This window comes from Hylobates moloch, unplaced genomic scaffold (assembly GCF_009828535.3).
Source record: "Hylobates moloch isolate HMO894 unplaced genomic scaffold, HMol_V3 SCAFFOLD_23, whole genome shotgun sequence".
Classification (NCBI taxonomy): domain Eukaryota; kingdom Metazoa; phylum Chordata; class Mammalia; order Primates; family Hylobatidae; genus Hylobates; species Hylobates moloch.
In genome coordinates, this window is record NW_026652298.1 from 15,625,255 (window position 1) to 15,643,589 (window position 18,335).

Sequence of the window (18,335 nt, forward strand, 5' to 3'; positions counted from 1 at the left end):
TGTGAATGAACTTGGCAGTAAGCACCCCATAGTTTCTACAGAAAAATTTAAAGAATATTTTTTACTTAAAATTAAGTACTTTCAAAATAATGTGTGGTTAAGTAGAAGCTTAAATTTTTGTTTTTCTTTTTTTCCTCTCCATATCTGTTATACTATTTCACTTACAAAATAAATCTTCAGACCTAAGGGATGTTTGGGATAGTTTTACAGGATTATGGATTTTATTCCTAAAATAGATCTGAATGCTACTAAAAGTGAAACTTTTTAAAGGTAAGATTTTCATCAAGTGGTGGTATTTTAAAGCTTTACTTATAAGTGGTAATAATTAACCTTTGAAAATCCTGCTGTAATAAGGTGTTGGGAGTGATCTAGCTTTCTTTGGAAGGTTTTTGGTGTTCCTAATCATTCCCAGCCTAAATTAACCCCAAGGAAAATGTGAACTTCAACCTGACCTCTCATTGTTTTGCCGATTCCTACCTTTTTTTCTGTTTCCTTTTGGTTCTTTTATTTCTGTTCCTTCTGTTCAGTTTAGGGGAAAGAATAAACTTATAAAGAAATTCATCTTAAGAAATTAGGGCCTTGTCACATATACACCATGGAATACTATGCAGCCATAAAAAAAGGATGAATTCATGTCCTTTGTAGGGACATGGATGAAGCTGGAAACCATCATTCTCAGCAAACTTGCAAGAACAAAAAACCAAACACCACATGTCATAGGTGGGAACTGAACAGTGAGAACACTTGGACACAGGAAGGGGAACATCACACACCAGGGCCTGTTGTGGGGTGGGGGGAGGGGGAAGGGAAAGCATTAGGAGATATACCCAATGTAAATGACGAGTTAATGGGTGCAGCACACCAACATGGCACATGTATACATATGTAACAAACTTGCACGTTGGGCACATGTACCCTAGAACTTAAAGTATAATAAAAATAAAATAATAAAATAAATTTAAAAAAAGAAATTAGGGCCTTGTCTCTTCCAGATTAATTTGCATTTTAATAGAGGATGTATGAAGAGGGACCAGAAGAAATAACTAATGGTGGAATTTCATGCACTGTGGCACCCACATCTAGGATTCTCAAATCAGGTCATGCTTTTCATCAGGTCTGGTTCAGTTTCTAGGGCAGTAGACACACTGCATAAAAACATTTTATTTATAGTCACTTTCACTGAAAATACTACTTAAAGAACCAAAGAAGTAATTAGTGTATTGAATTGGATAGGTGGAATGAGGAGTCAGTAGTAAGGCAAAAGGCCTCACCTGAACAAAGGATTTGATTCAGTAGTAAAGTTGTGTAAAGGCAAATTGGGAATAGATTAAGGAGGTTTGGGGATTAAGAAATGTTTTTTAGGTTTTTAAAGAGGAAAGGGAGATAGTAAATGATTTTAAGGAAAAAAATTAGGTGCTGACTAAATAGAATTAGGGAATCAGTTTGGAATCTATTGTGCTAATACATAAAAGTGGGCTGGGCCGGGCGCGGTGGCTCACGCCTGTAATTCCAGCACTTTGGGAGGCTGAGGCGGGTGGATCACGAGGTCAGGAGATTGAGACCATCCTGGCTAACACAGTGAAACCCCGTCTCTACTAAAAATACAAAAAGTTAGCCGGGCGAGGTGGCGGGCGCCTGTAGTCCCAGCTACTCGGGAGGCTGAGGCAGGAGAATGGCCTGAACCCCGAGGGGCAGAGCCTGCAGTGAGCCGAGATCGTGCCACTGTACTCCAGCCTGGGCGACAGCGAGACTGTCTCAAAAAAAAAAAAAAAAAAAAAAAAAAGTGGGCTGAGGCCAGGCGCGGTGACTCATGCCTGTAATTCCAGCACTTTGGGAGTCTGAGGCTGGGGGATTACTTGAGTCCAGGAGTTTGAGACCAGCCTGGGCAACATAGCGAAACTCCGTCTCTACAAAATAAAAACTAAAAAAATTACCCGGATGTGGTGGTGCACACATGTAGTCCCAGCTACTTGAGAGTACCCTTGGGCCATGTGTATATAAGTTTTCTCAATAGGCATATTGACAGTGGACTTATTATGATGTGGAGCTTTGACATTTTTGGACCTGCTGAGGTGTCCTTACACTCATTGAGAACCATTGATGTTATGCAAATGCTATTAAACTTTGCGTCTAAGACTTCTTATTTGTCCTGTGACCTTTGACTATTAGAAAGCAAGCATAGATTGGTAGTGAGGCAGAGGTAATGCCTATAGAGGCAGTGCTGCTCCTGTATCATACTGGATGGATAAAAGCTCACGTCTCATCCTATCTGGAGAGAATTTTCAGAGACCATCTAGATGCTTCTTGGGAGGTTTAATTAGATTGATCCCCTGTTATCTCTAGGGATGACATTGATAGTATACTACTCCTTATATTGGCTTTTCTTCCATCCCTGTCTTACTCTTCCTGCTCCTGTAGGTCATTCTCTAGACAGATTGCTTTTACTCAGGTTCTTACCTCAGCCATTGCTTTTGGGAGAACCCAAACTAAGACAGCAGTCATTAGAGTACTTAGTATTTAAAAGGTAGATAAGAGTTCGGGAATTGAAACTGGATGATCACCAAAGGTGTGAGTATATATAGAAAAGAAGGCCAGGATATATGTTCTTTGTATCATTAGGAATGTGGTAAGAGGTTGGCATAAAGAGGAGCAACTAGCAAAGGAAACTGAGGTTTGACCAGTGGTATAGGAACAAAACTAGGAGGATGTGTGGTGTGTTGGAAGCTAAATGAAGAAAACTTGTAAAGTGAGGGGAAGCGATGCTACTAAGAAAGCAAGGGGGAGAAGTGAATTTAGATTGTGTATTTATTTTATTTAGTTATTTATTTATTTTTGAGGTGGAGTCTCGCCCTGTCACCGTGGATTGCAGTGGTGCAATCTTGGCTCACTGCAAACTGTGCCTCCTGGGTTCAAGCAATTCTCCTGCCTCAGCCTCTTGAACAGCTGGGATTACAGGCATGTGCCACGATGCCCAGCTGATTTTTGTATTATTAGTAGAGACAGGATTTCACTGTGTTGGCCAGGCTGGTCTCAAATTCCTGACCTCAAGTGATCTGCCTGCCTCAGCCTCTGAAAGTGGCTGGGATTACATGCGTGAGCCACCACATCCAGCCATATTTTTTTATTTTTTGCAATGGAGTCTCACTCTGTCACCCAGGCTGTAGTGCAGTGGCGCAGTCTCAGCTCACTGTAACCTCCGCCTCCCAGGTTCAAGTGATTCTCTTGCCTCAGCCTCCCGAATAGCTGGAATTACAGGTGCCCGGCATCACGCCTGGCTAATTTCTGCATTTTTAGTAGAAACGGGCTTTCACCATGTTGGCCAGGCTGGTCGTGAACTCTTGGCTTCAAGTGATCCACCTGCCTTGGTCTCCCAAAGTGCTGGGATTACAGGTGTGGGCCACTGTGCCTGGCCAGATTGTCTATTGAATTTAGATGTTTTAAGAACAGTTTTTCTTGAAATGATGGGGACAAAGTGTGACTGGAGTGGATTTAGGAACACTTGATAGAATAATTGAAGTCAGTGCATGTGGACAACTTGTTTGAGGAATTTCTCTGTAAAAGGCAGTAGAGTAATGGGTTGGTAGCTGTAGAGAGAGATGTGGTTTCAGAAGAGATTCTTTTTTAAGATGAGAGAAAAAATACACCTGCTTTGGTATAGCATATTGCTGTGTGTGGTCACAATCAGTTTAGAGTATTTTAGACTGTTTCTCTTTGTAAGGATAGACTTAATATTCCCCATCATAATAAGGGTTCTTTCTAGTTAATTTGACTGCCTTTTTCTGTTTCCATTTAGGGCTCCCTAAGTCATGCATAATGAATTCATGGAGGAAAAGAGGTTGTTACAAGTTACTAGGAGAAACAAAGGTGATTGGGAATTACTCTGGCATAGACATAAACACGAGGAAGTGAAGTGATGGAATACCTGTGGGGAAATTAATCCTGCTACAGGATCGTATCTTACGGGGAAGAGTTTAGAATCCAGTCAAGACTATATGAGAGGCTGGGCACAGTGGCTTACACCTATAATCCCAGCACTTTGGGAAGCTGAGGTGCTTGGATCACTTGAAGCCAGGAGTTTGAGACCATCCTGGCCAACATGGTGAAACCCTATCTCCATTAAAAATACAAAAATTAAATATATGTAGTTGCATACACTTGTAATCCTAGCTACTGTAGAGGCTGAAGCATGATAATTGCTTGAACCTGGGAGGCAGAGGTTGCAGTGAGCTGAGATCGCACCACTGTACTCCAGCCTGGGTGACAGAATGAGACTGTCTCACCCCAAAAAAGAAAGATTATACGAGAAAGTTATTTCTAGGTTTGAAACAATGTCATGATTTAATTTCCCTGTCATATTAAGCAACAGCTTTGTGAATATACATATTTGTGATCCATATTGTCACAAATGTCTTCTTGCACACCTTTTATTGACCTATTGTTGAAAATTGCCAAGTCAACTCTATGCTAGGAACAGGTGAAATTTACCCACAGACTTCCAGTCTTTATTTTATGCAGTTTCACCTTTTCCAAGTATTGTTATGAGCCATATTGAGCTGTTTTCTTTCCTCATTCTCTCCCACCTTTTCCTTCAGATTATAGAATGGTCTAATGTCAGTTTTTCATGGTTAATTCTGTCTGAGATGTTTGCATTTGTAGTCGTATTTCTAATTGTGGAATGAACAACTTTTTCTGTTGAAAAAAAATTGAGGCTCTCTTGTTTCCTGAGTTACATCAGTCCTGCTACACTGAGATGGAAGAGGATTCCACAGATCCTTCTGTCTTGACCTACACTTTATAAAATAGGGCTAGCAAAAATTGGTGGACTCAAGGAAGCCTTAGTGATCTGAATTTCAGAAATAACAAGAGTTCTGTGTAGGTGAATGTGGCATTTTGCCTGCCTGGGGGCAGGTGCCTGGTATCAGTATAGGTGGATAATATGGAGAGACATTGAAGGGATAGGATAAAAGCATTCAAGAGTTAGGATCCTTGAATGACAGTGTGGGCTTTAGGGAAGATGTGGGACTCTGACAGAGCCTCAAAGGCAAAAATCAAATAATTAAACATGATACTTGGGTCTGTCTTTCCCTGTTACATTTTGCCAAGAAGTCGCAGGAGAGGAGAGGATTGAAAGCATAGAGAAATCATGTAGTCCTGCAAATTCAAGGAGTGCTTGGAATTTGGGACCCTGTTGGACTTGAATCTGAAGGTAAACTGAACCAAAAAATATTTGGAACTGCAACCCAAGCTTCTACTACCTCAGATTTGACAAGATCGAAAAGGTGGCTGTGAGTTGGTGATGGGGGGGTTGGGATTTGGGCTGATGACAGATCGATTGAGTCTAATTAAAGCTGCTGCCAGCTCAAATGGACTCTACTAGAAATCTGAATTTCCAACCTTTATCCTGGGAGAAGTAGAAGGACCTTACACTCCCTGGGAAATAACACTTAAAACAATATTATAGTGGGGCGTGGTGGCTTATGCCTGTAATCCTAGCACTTTGAGAGGTGGAAGCAGGAGGATTGCTTTAGCCCAGGAGTTCAAGACCAGCCTGGGCAACATAGTGGGACCCCGTCTCCACAAAAAATAAAAAACTGCTGACTGTGTTGGTGGTGCATGCCTGTAGTCCCAGCTATTTGGGAGACTGAGGTTGGGGATTTCTTGAACCTGGGAGGTTGAGGCTGCAGTGAGCTGAGGTTGTGCCAGTGCACTCCAGCCTGGGTGACTGAGACCCTGTCTGGAAAAAAACCAGCAAACCAGATGAATAAAAATTATACTGAATTTCTGACTATTACCTTACAGTGTCTAGAATATTATAAAATATATGAAACATACAAAGACATGGAAAAGGGTGATTGTATAGGCTTATAGATGACCCAATTATTGGAATTAGGAGAAAAAGAACATTAAGGCAATTGGCAGGATAATATATGGGGGATTGAGTATTTAAGGTGAGTAATGGACATGCCAAAAAACCAAATGCATATTCTGGAACTGGAAAATAGAATATATTAAATTTAAAAAATTGATCAAATAGCCTTAATAGCAGTTCTATGATAAGAAATAAAGACAGAAGGAAATGTTATATGTGTGAATAAATACGAAAGTTTATTTTCTAGTTTTTAAATTTATATAAATGACAGTGGATAGCACAAAGCCAAAAATAATGTATTATCGAATTTATAGTATGTATCAGTAAAATATGACAGCATAAAAGATGGAAGTAAATATACGCCTACTCTTTTATAGTACTTAGGTTATATGTGAAATGGTGTAATATCATTGAAAATGGGCTATGATGAATGAAGAATGCATATTGTAATTTCTAGAGCAACCAAAAATGTAGGATAGCTAAAAGTCCATAAAAGGAGATAAAATGGAGTAAAAGGAAAACTTTATTAGAAGGTAAGAAAAGAGGAACAAAGAACAAATAGAAAATAAATATGATGCTGGGTGTGGTGGCTCACCTGTAATCCCAGTGCTTTGGGAGGCCGAGGCAGGGGGATCACTTGAGGTCAGGAGTTCGAGACCAGCTCGGCCAACATGGGGAAACCCTGTCTCTACTAAAAATACAAAAATTAGCTGGGTGTGGTGTCGGGTGCGGTGTCGGGCGCCTGTAGTCCATGCTACTCAGGAGGCTGAGGCAGAAGAATCGCGTGAACCTGGGAGGTGGAGGTTGCAGTGAGCCGAGATCATGCCGCTGCACTCCAGCCTGGGTGACAAAGCAAGACTCCATCTCAAAAAAAAAAAAAAAAAAAAAAAGCAAAAATAAACAATAATGTGATAGTTTTAAGTTCTGTCATAGCAATAATTACATAAAATATGAAAGATCTAAGCCCACCATTAAAACATAGAAATTGTCAAATTTGATTTCTAAAAAGACCTAACATTATGCTTCCTACAAATGGGTACTTGAAATGTAAAGACATTTGGTTAAAAGTAATAGATGGAAAATATATACCATATTAACACTAATCAAGAGAAAGCTCCTATGGCTATCGTGACATCAGGCAAAATACTAAAAGACAAGGATTACTAGCAGGAAAAAAAAAGCCTTGTAATGTGAGAAGAAGGATCCATTCACCAAGAAGATAGGAGCCCTAAATATCTATTCACTGTATAATGGACCTCCAACATACATGAAATAATAGACAAATTTAGAACTATGGTTAAGAGATGCCTATACTTTTCAATAACTTACAGAAAAAGCCATAAATTGGTAAGGCTATAGAAGATTTGAACACAACTGTCAACCAATTTTATCTAATTGATATTTGTAGAACATTATACCCAAGAGATGCAGTATGTGACATTCATGAGTGGAACCTCTCACTAAGAATTATGTGGGGCCGTCAAAAGTCTCAACATATTTCAAAGGCTTGAAATGATAGTACTGTTCTATTGACCGCATTGGAATTACACAGCAATCAGTAACGAAATGAGGTTTGGTAGATTACCAAATATTTTGAAATTAAGGAAGTCAATTTTGAACAACCCATCAGTAAACGAATAAATCAAATGGAAAATTAGAAAGGACATTAAATAAATTCAGCAAAAGACAACATCAAAATTATTAAATGCAGCGCTTAGATTATTAAAGTAGTACTCGGATAATTTATATCTTTAATGAAGAAACAAGGATTAGAAAGTTTTATTCTAAAGACAGAAAAAGAAATTCAGAATAAGTGAAAGGCAGAAGATATAGAGAAGAAAGCAGAAATCAATGAAATAGAAAGCATATTCTAAGAAAATGAACAAAATATAACATTTCCTCTTTGAAAAGATCAATACAATTTATAAACCTCTAGCAAGATTGACTGAGGGGAGTAAAAAAATCCGCAGATTACTGGTATAAAAAATGAGGGAGGTGCTTATGGTACAGATTCTGTAGCTGTTACAAGGATAAAAAGGAAATAACTTTAAAAATTTTGTTTTAGTTATTTTTAAACAACAAAAACCAATTGTTTTAGGTAACTGTTTCTGTGTTAAGAATCTCTCAACCACTTGGTGGCTTAAAACGACAGCAGTTGACTATTTCTCTGAATTATGTGAAACAGCATGTGGTCTTTTATCCCAGGCTTCTTTGTGGCATTGTGTTCTCAGGGCAACATTCAAAGAAGGTAAAGGTGGACTTTGCAAATCGTGAGGCATAGGGACTGTCACTTGCCCAACAAAACTTAATGCTGCATTGAGTTGATGTAAACAAGTCACAAGGCCTGCCCAAATTCATGGGGTTGGGGAAATAGATTCTATCTCATGATTTTAGGTGGTGTAAAACATTCTGGCCATGTTTTTCAGTCTACAGTGGTTAAGTCAGAACTAGTGAAGTCTGAGATTTTACCCTATTTACAAACTAAAAAGTTAAGCCTGCCAGAAAACAGAATACCTTTAGATTAGAGACAAAGATTATTACCACAAAAGCAGTAACTAGAGCAATGTCTTGTGTCAGTTCTTTGAGCCTTAATCTTCACAGGGTGACGTACTGAAAGTCCTGTAATACCTGCTCATGCAGTAGTGTACGTTACAGGAGAAGAACCCCAAATTGGAAAACCTGAGCTTACTGGTAACCTGTCCATCCTCTCCTCTGGAGTATAAGCAAATCTTTTCTGGGGAGGGGAAGGTGGACTCTCTGAATCTTGCTTAGTGTTATTATCCTAGAATGTCTCTATACAAACACCTTGTGTAAATGACATTGCTCAGAGAACTGAGAACATGCAGGAATGTGAAATATCTATGGAGAACTGTCTTTCAACACAGTGTACTCTCGATCACAATAATTTGCCTTCCTCTCATATACAAAATTTGATCACTCTTCTCCAAAAGTCTTATTCCATTAGAGTATGAGGCTTGATGATCTGTCTCATCAAAGTGAGATCTAGATAAAGATAAGGCTCCTCAATGCCATTTGTAATTAGAAAAATGCAAAATAAAAACCAGATACTGCAATTACGTAGGCTAAAATTAAGAAAGACTGACAGTGCCAAGTGTTGGTGAGAATGTAATTGGACTTCTCGTTGCTGGGAGTGTTAACTAATAAAACCACTTTGTAAGACAATAGTTTTGAATAGAATTAAATTACTTATAGACTATGACCCAGCAGTTTCATTCCCATATATTTACCTATGAGAACAGAAGCCTGTGTTCTTATAACGCTTGTACACAAATGTACTTTTATTCAGGACAGACTGTCTTGGTCAGGATGTTGACTGGGAAGGATCAAGTGTGAAGTTTGTAGGGTGATGGAAATGTTACATGTCTTGATTCCTGCTGGTTATATGATTGTATTTCTCTATCATCTATACTCTTAGAATGTGTTCATTATGTAAATTGTATCTAAAAATATAAAAATGGAAAATTTTGCAAATGTAAGGATTCCTTGGTAACTTCAGTGTATATGTCTACCACTTAATTGCACAGTAATAAATTTTTAGACATGTTTAGGCTAACTATAGTTTGATACAAAATTTTAACACTGTTCATATTAAAAAAAACACCCAGCTTTCTTCTCGATTAGAATTAGGCTAATGGGACCAGACATTGATGTTGATCTTCTAGTTATAAGTATGATCTAGCCATCAGCATCTTTTCCTTATTTCTTGTATATGTTGTAGGCATATCACATTTTATACATATTTAGTTTTTGACTATTGTCCTTAAAACGCTCTTACACAGTGTTTATAATTTTTTCATTACTTAAGTTCAAAAACTTTTTTTACTCTTCTTACCTTCCTATCTTTATTCTTTTTCATATTATTATTTTAATTGTTTACTATTTATGTACTTATCAGTAAGGGGTTAATAATGTTCATAAAATGCCTTGGAACTAAGCACAAATATACCAAATACAGATTAGCAACATTGTGATAACTATGATTAAACTAAATGATCTTACACAACCACTAAATACCATCTAATAGGTGTGGGCATGCCTGAGGAGGCTTTGCTTTACATTTTTACAAAATGAAATATTGCACCACATAAGATTGCTCTTAAATCCAGCCGAGTATACATGTGCGCCTCGAGGCGACCCCAGAGTGCAGTGTTGCCATGGCCTCCGAAGCTTCTCCGCATCTCAGGGCACCCCCTCAACTGTCTGTGGATCTGGAGGCCTGGCATCTATGAGGATGACGAGGGGAGGACCTGGGTGACTGTGGTGCGCCCCAGTCCCCCTGCACAGAGAAAGGGCCAGGTGCTTGAGCTTCCAGGGCAGCACATATGAACCCAGCATCATGGCGCACATGTGGCAGATGCTAGTGCACACCCGGGAGCCACTGTCCCCCAGCCAGCTGCGCTTCTCCCACCTATTCCCCTTGTGGCAGCTCTACCCCAGGAGGAGGTACCAAGCAGCAAATTCCAGTTTCTGGGAAATAGTGGACCAGATCGTCTCCATGGAGCAGCTGGTCCTAACATATTGGCCGGCAAGGAATAACTGACGTTGGGAGTGGCTGGCCCTGCTGGCCCTGACTCCTCTGGCCTCATGTCTCTTTGGGCCCCCTCAGTGAGGATCTTTGTGTACTTGCTATTCTGTTTGCACACCCAGCATGGCCTCCTTGCAGGCAGTAGGCAGTGGGGCCCCTGCCCACTCAGCTTCTCTCATTTTCTTCACTTATCAGTCTTGTCCTGTTCCACTCAGATCTACACTGAGGGCAGTTGGCCTGGATGGGCTTCACTAGGGGCCCTGTCTGTGCACTGGGTCCGTTTCCCCTGCTGGCTGCAAGCCATGGGTTCTCTTTCTGCTCTCTGCCCCTCATGCTGACCTTCTAGATGCCACTCCCAAATCCCCTTCACTCCATACCAACCAGGCTGCATGCCTAGCCAGTCCTCTGGCACCCTCAGTGCAGCCCATGATGGGGAACTCACCATCAGCAGTCAGTGGCTCGGTTTAAGAGATGGCCGCAGAGGGAACTGGGTCTGGATGTGGACTTGGATGCCCTGTGGGTATCAGTTCTGCTGACACTTTGGCCTGAAATAGATAAAGTGCTGAGCAAGCAGTGTATGCTGGAGCCTCAGTAAGCCCATCTGCACAGTGGGGAGCATGGAGGGATGGGTTTATCCTGTGCTTCAGCTTGTTCAGTCCTTCAGCTCACAGCGGGATGCTAATCCATGAAGGTGACCTCGCAGTACTGGTTAATTAAACTTTATTGCTCACTGAAAAAAAAAAAAAATCTAGCCAGGTATGTCTTGTGATCTCTTTAGGTAAACAGAAAATGTGCTATATTAAAAAAAAAAAACTTTATAGTGATTTTACTTTTCAATTTTTGTAGTAATTCTCAAACTGAGACTTCTGTCAAAATAATCTCAAGTAGAGGATGGGGAAGGCTAAATAATAGTGGCTATGGTATGGATGAAATAAGATTGACCATGCATTGATTATTGTTGAAACTGTGTTGGAAAAAGGAATCACATGACATTTTTTTGTTGTTGGTTTGAGACGGAGTCTCAGTCTGTCGCCCAGGCTGGAGTGCAGTCGCGTGATCCTGGCTCACTCCAGCCTCCGCCTCCCGGGTTCAAGCAATTCTCTCGCCTCAGCCTCTTGAGTAGCTGGATTACAGGTGCACACCACCACGCCCAGTTAATTTTTGGATTTTTAGTAGAGATGGGGTTTCACCATGTTGGCCAGGCTGGTCTCAATCTCCTGACCTTGTGATCCACCTGCTTCAGCTTCCCAGAGTGCTGCGATTACAGGCGTGAGCCACCACGCCCGGCCCGACATTTTGTTTAAGACAAAGAATTTTGAGTTTTATACTGTACCTAATTTACTAAATCAGAATCTCTAGGGAGAGGGTATAGTATCTGTATTTTTCAAAAATAACGAGTGAATATTAACTAGCTAGTTGCAATTACAGCCAAGATTTGTTTTTCTTCTTCATGAGCAGCTTTCTAAATTGGTGGCAGAGTTTACTAGGGCAGTCTATGAATGGTTGCCCAAATCCTACTTATGAAAATTATCCATGAGCTCCTCTCTTTCTCTACTAGATTATTTCTGTCTATCTGCCTACAAATCTACTGTTGGATCTCTTCATTCATATTCGGGTCTGGCAACTACTTGATTTTTCTAATGTTTTATATAGCAAAACTACCTGAGTTGTTGATTCTAGTTCTTCTGTTCTTTCTTGAATCCCTTCCAAATAGTGTTTTGCCCCACCAACTAGAGGTGGTTTTGTCAAGATAATCAATGACTTTCACATTAATACACAGTGGCCATTCTAAGTCCTTATTAACAGAGTTGATAACATCTTCCTCCTTGAAACATTTTTTTTTCCACCTGGCTTTTAGAATATCATACTTTTTCTCTTGGGGTGGGGTGTTTCTTTTGCCTCACTTGACTGCTTCTCTTCAGTGTCCTTTGCTGGTCTTCTATAATGTTTTGGGGCTCAGCCATTGAACCTGTTCTCTTTTCTGTCTGCCCTGCTGCCCTTGATGATCTCATCTAATTTCATTGCTTTAAATATCATCTATAAGCAGATGACTTTCAAATTTATATCCACAGCTTGGATCTCTTCCCACATCTCTGAATGCCTATATCCAGCTGCTTACTCAGTGTCCTACTCAGATATCTTTCAAGTATTTCAAAGTAAAGTTTTTGAATACAAACATCTCTCTTCTCTCTGCTGTGCTCCTACCATGGTCTTACTCCATTTCAGTTTAGTGGCAGCTCCATTCTACCAGACTGTCATGTCTGTGGGAGTGTGTATGAGTGACAGAAGATTTGGTGGCCAACTTTGCTTGCTGTACACACAGCTTTGTTGTTGTTGTTGTTTTTTGTGGCATGCAGTATATGTAGAATTCTTAGAGAACATTAAACACACATGTTAAACACGTTAGTCCTATACCATTTGGCATAGCAACAAATAGTTTGATGTATTTAGGGCAGTTCTGAAATTCTGAAACACATAAATAGATATTACTCTGAGTTTTTAAGAAAAAGATGATTTATGATGTATGTACTTTTTATTAAGAGTATTATTTTTTGTTTTAGGCTGTCTCACTTTGGAATGTGTTGGCTGCAAGTACAGAAAACATATCAATAGTTTAAGCAAATAAGGGAATTAGTTTTCCCACATACCAAGAAATCCAGAAATAGAGAATAGTTAGCATTAATTCAGCTGCTCAGCAATGCTGTTTCCTCTGTCAGTCTTATTTATTGGCTGGTTATTAATCCTCATGCTTGTTGACTTAACGGTAATAGGATGGTTGTTGCAGCACTAGATACTGTGTACACACATACAAGGCTAGAAAAATGGGAGAGTGGTGGTGTCAGACGTATTTGCTCCCATTTATCAGGAAAGCGAATGTTTTTCCAGAATTAACCGGCACTTCACCCCCAAAGCAGACTTCAGAATATAAGTCTTTGATTTTCACTGTGTTACCCATTTCTTGTTTACCCCTCCAGCCATGGGAAGCTCAAAAGTGGTAATTGAGCTGGGCCCCTTACTGCCCTGAATAATCTAGAGTCTTGAAAGGAAGGCCAGGTCACAGCTGTAAACCCAGCACTTTGGGTGGCTGAATTGGGTGGGAGGATTGCTGAGCCAGGAGTTTGAGACCAGCTTGGGCAACATAGTGAGACACTGTCTCTACACACACACACACACACACACACACACACACACACACACACACAGAGAAAAGGTTAGCTGGGTGTGGTGGTGCACGCTTATCGTCCCAGCCACTCAAGAGGCTAAGGCAGGAGGATCCTTTGAGCCCAGGAGGTTGAGGCTGAAGTGAGCTGTGATTGTGCCACTGCATTCCAGCCTGGGTGACAGAGCAAGACCCTGTCTCAAAAAAAAAAAGTCCAGGCATGGTGGCTCACGTCTGTAATCCCAGCACTTTGGGAGGCCAAGGTGGTTGGATCGCTTGAGGTCAGGAGTTTGAGACCAGCCTGGCCAACATGGCAAAACCCCGTCTCTCTAAAATAAAGAGTTAGCCAGGTGTTGGGTGCACGCCTGTAATCTCAGCTACTCGGCAGGCTGAGGCAGGAGAATCGCTTGAACCCAGGAAGTGGAGGTTTCAGTGAGCTGAGATTGTACCACTGTACTCCAGCCTGGGCAACAGAGTGATAATGTCTCCAAAAAAAGAAAAAAAAATCTTAGAAGGGAAAATAAATCCCATAAACAACTAACAGTGCCTGCCACGTAGAACTATGAAAAATTACTAAAGTATAATTGGCCATTCGAGTTTATTTGCTTGGAAAATTATTTCTCAGTAAGTTCAAATTAATGGCATGTTAATGGTAGGTGAAAGAGTATTTATATAATGAGGGCTCTCAAGAGTTTATAAATGTATGAAGACTATCCACTATAAAGATAGCCATTTGGCTGGGTGCAGTGTCTCACATTTGTAATCCCAGCACTTTGGAAGACTGAGGTGGGAGAATCGCTTAAGGCCGGGAGTTCAAGACCAGCATGGCCAACATAGTGAGACCCTGTCTCTAAAAAAATTTTTTTAATTAGCTGGGTATGGTGGTATACACCTGTAGTCCTAGCTTCTCAGGAGGCTGAGGTGGGAGGATTGATTGAGCCCAGGAGTTTAAGGCTGAAGTGAGTCATGTTTGTGCCATTGGGATCCAACCTAGGTGACAGAGTGAGACCCAGTCTCTTAAAAAAAAAAAAAAAAGCTAGTCATTTATTTAGAAGCTAGTAAATATGTGTGTGTGTGTGTGCATACACTTGTGTGTGTGTTTTTAAGAGGCAAATATTTTGGTTTGACTATTTGGTCTTAACTATTTTCAGTTTACAGAGGTTAATTTTTGAGAAGTTTAATTTAACTTTTTTATAAATTAGATATTTAAAGAGAAGTTCCTTAAAGTCATAAAGATCTGTTTTTATTGTTAATTTTGGTTCTTTTTTTGCTTTCCATAGAATGTTGGCTCAATTAAGAAACATCAGGGAGATAAATTCAACCCAGTGGTAAGTAACTTCAATTTCTTTTGGTAGAAAGTGTTCAGCATCCAGTTGCAGTGGCACATGCCTCTAATCCCAGCACTTTGGGAGGTCAGTGCGGGAGTTTGAGACCAGCCTGGGCAACATGGCGAAACCCCCATCTCTGTAGAAATTACAAAAATTAACCGGGCATGGTGGCTGGTGGCCTGGTAGTACCCTTGGGAGGCTGAGGTGGGAGGATCACTTGAGCCTGGGAGATCGAGGCTGCAGTGAGCCAAGATCGCACCACTGCACTCCAGCCTGGGCAACAGAGTGTGACCCTGTTTCCAAAAAAAAAAAAAAAAAAAGGCTTATTATTGTGCTCATTTTCTGGGTCGACTTATATACATTGTGTACGTTCTTCTCCATTGTGATTAGAAGATTCTTGTGTCTACAGTGTTACTTCTGATTTATAAAGTGGCTCTTCCTTATCATATACCTGAAATTCTAATGAGCAGTTCCCACGTTGATCAATTTAGTTCTGATCAGGCGAGGCTTTCTTCCTTTTGGATTACTTCCTTGTGTTATTCTGTAAAGGAGAATCAGTCTTTGGGTACTGTTACTCATTTACTTCTCTTTCATATGTTACTTTCCTCCTCTGCCCTCAAAAATTAAGGTTCTCAACCTTTCTTATCAGTCAGCAGTTTTTAGTCTGTACCACTTCCACTTGCAGGCCTATATAGATTTGGTGTTCATTTTTATATTGGCACCAGGCCCACTGAATTTGATCTGAGGTCTAAACCGCTGTGTTTATAGTCTCTATTCACAGAAAGTTTTCCTTTGAGATTTCAACTCTATGTAGCTTCCTAGAGCCCAATCGAATCTTCCTTTTATGAATTTATTCTCCTTTCAGAGAAGTTCTACAATTTCTATTTGTCTGTCTGCAACATGATTAGCGCTACAGAAAAAAAAATTGGAAATTATTATATCTCCATTAACAATTACTTGACCCTATAAATTGTCTTATACCTCAAGTGCCCTACATCTTTATATGTTATCTTTGTATGTTTGGACCCAGTATGGTCCAGTGGCCATTAAGCGTTTACATGTGTGACTAATAAGCTGAATTTTTAATTTTATTTGATTTAGCTTTTAATACTAAGTTTAAATAGCCACATGTGTCTAGTGGCTACCATACTGGACATAGCAGATAGAATTCTTTCCCATTCTTAAGTGTCCTCCTAACTCAGTATCAGTTGTATTCTTAAAATGTCTAGAACAAGAAATTTTGTATTCATTTTTGGAATTTTTAAAATGATCTCATAAGCACATAGGTAAAATCTAAATTGTCTTCTGGTGATTAAAATCTTATTAGATGAACTGTTTATTCTTATTGATAAAATATGTCTTAATATAAACAAAGATTGTTACTAAGTAGTAAACTTTTCTGGATATTTATTTGTTGACAGATTTTAGAGGGAAACATTTAATGTTTGACATCTTAGTTTCTTTTTTTAAATTCTGAAGGAGAAGTATGTAGTGAAGATTTACTGATACTTGAATTGTTTTAAGAAACTTCCTTCAGGTATGCATTATTATATATTGAGAAGCAGTATAGAAGAGCACAGACTCAGTTTCTTCATGGAAAAATGCAGATAACAGCACATATCTTAGAAAGTTATAGTGACGATGAAATGAGAGTCTGCATATAGTTTATCTAAAGAACTTAGCACAGTGCCTGGTATAGAGTGACTGAGTAAGTAGGCCGGGTGCGGTGGCTTATGCCTGTAATCCCAGCACTTTGGGAGGCCAAGACGGGCGGATCATGAGGTCAGGAGATGGAGACCATCCTGGCTAACACGGTGAAATCCCATCTCTACTACAAATACAAAAAAAATTAGCCAGGCATGGTGGCAGGCGCCTGTAGTCGCAGCTACTCGGGAGGCTGAGGCAGGAGAATGGCGTGAACCCGGGTAGTGGAGCTTGCAGTGAGCTGAGATTGCGCCACTGCACTCCAGCCTGGGTGACAGAGCAAGACTCCATCTCAAAAAAAAAAAAAAAAGTAGTGACAATGAAATGAGAGTCTGCATATAGTTTATCTAAAGAACTTAGCACAGTGCCTGGTATAGAGTGATTGAGTAAGTATAGTCAAAAAAATAATTTTTTTTTTTTTGAGACGGAGTCTCACTGTGTTGCTCAGGCTGGAGTGCAGTGGCACGATCACGGCTCACTGCAGCCTCCGCCTCCCAGGTTCAAGCAGTTATCCTGCCTCAGCCTCCCAAGTACCTGGGATTACAGGCACGCGCCACCATGCCCGGCTAATTTTTTTGTATAAAGATGGGGTTTCACCATGTTGGCCAGGCTGGTTTCGAACTCCTGACCTCAAGTGATCCGCCTGCCTGCCTTGGTCTCCCAAAGTGCTAGGATTACAGGTCTGAGCCACTGAGCTCAGCCTAGAATAATCAATTTTTAAAAAAGATTGCAAGGGAAATACGTATCTTACTCTTTGTCACTTCTAAAATATCATATAATGTGAAGTAGAAGAATTAGAAGCAGTGCCTTGCAGATCCCTGTTACAGCTTGAGGCAAAAGGAAAAATCACTAATACCAGATCCTGTCTTTATTTTAACCTTGGACATTTTGTTTATACATGGATTCTTTTTCAGTAATCTGTATTTTTAAAACATTATATTAAGATATTGTATTTATCTTGATTACTGAATTTTTTGATACCTCCTTATATTTTGTGCCTGAGGCCTTACTGGCCTTAACCTAGTCTTGGTTCTGGTTAGAGGTAATCTAATACTCTAATAGAATCTTCTGACTACAGCAAGAATGGATTGTTTTATATAGAAAGCATTGATAACACTAATTATCATTTTTATTTTATTTATTCCTAATATTGCTATAAAATTGCCAATATATTTGTGTGGTGTTTGAATTTTTTGGTTTAATTTTATCTTAGAGTATGCTGCACAATTCAAATTTTTAAAAGTCGATTTTTAAACTTTTATTTCTTCAAGTTAATTGCTTCATTACTTGTGCAAATATAATCTTACTTTGCTAATATAATCTTAGCCTAGTTAGAATTAACCTATGTATATACATTATGTACTTAATAAAGTGGCCCTGAGAATGTTCACTAATTCAGAATTGGCCTTTTCCCTCAATTAATTTGAAATCTGTTCTTTATTTAAGCAAGTTTTTGCACCATTGTGTAACCTTAAACACATTTAAGACATATAAGTTCTTTAGAAAAACTATATGGCCAATATTTAATTGAAACAAAATATACTTGGGGTAGGTGGGAATTTTCATGTGGAAACTTGGACTTTTCATAGGAAGGTTATAAAGTGATTGATCGCTGATGGCTGGTTAAGAAGACCTGAAAATATCTTTGCATTCCCACTTCCTACTCAAAACTGCACTTAATCAAGTCCTTAATGAAGACTCATAGAACTCTTAGTCAGAAATTAAGTA

General features: G+C 39.6%; 1 protein-coding gene across 6 annotated transcripts in view; it reads left to right on the forward strand.

Moving 5' to 3' along the window:
- Positions 1 to 18,335, forward strand: part of ERBIN (erbb2 interacting protein) — a 149,779-nt gene that overhangs the window by 42,594 nt on the left and 88,850 nt on the right. For all 6 annotated transcript variants that reach the window (XM_058433813.1, XM_058433809.1, XM_058433810.1 and 3 more), the window contains exon 2: positions 14,856 to 14,903. The gene's annotated coding sequence lies outside the window, so the exon portion shown is untranslated. The remainder of the gene's footprint in view (positions 1 to 14,855; positions 14,904 to 18,335) is intronic.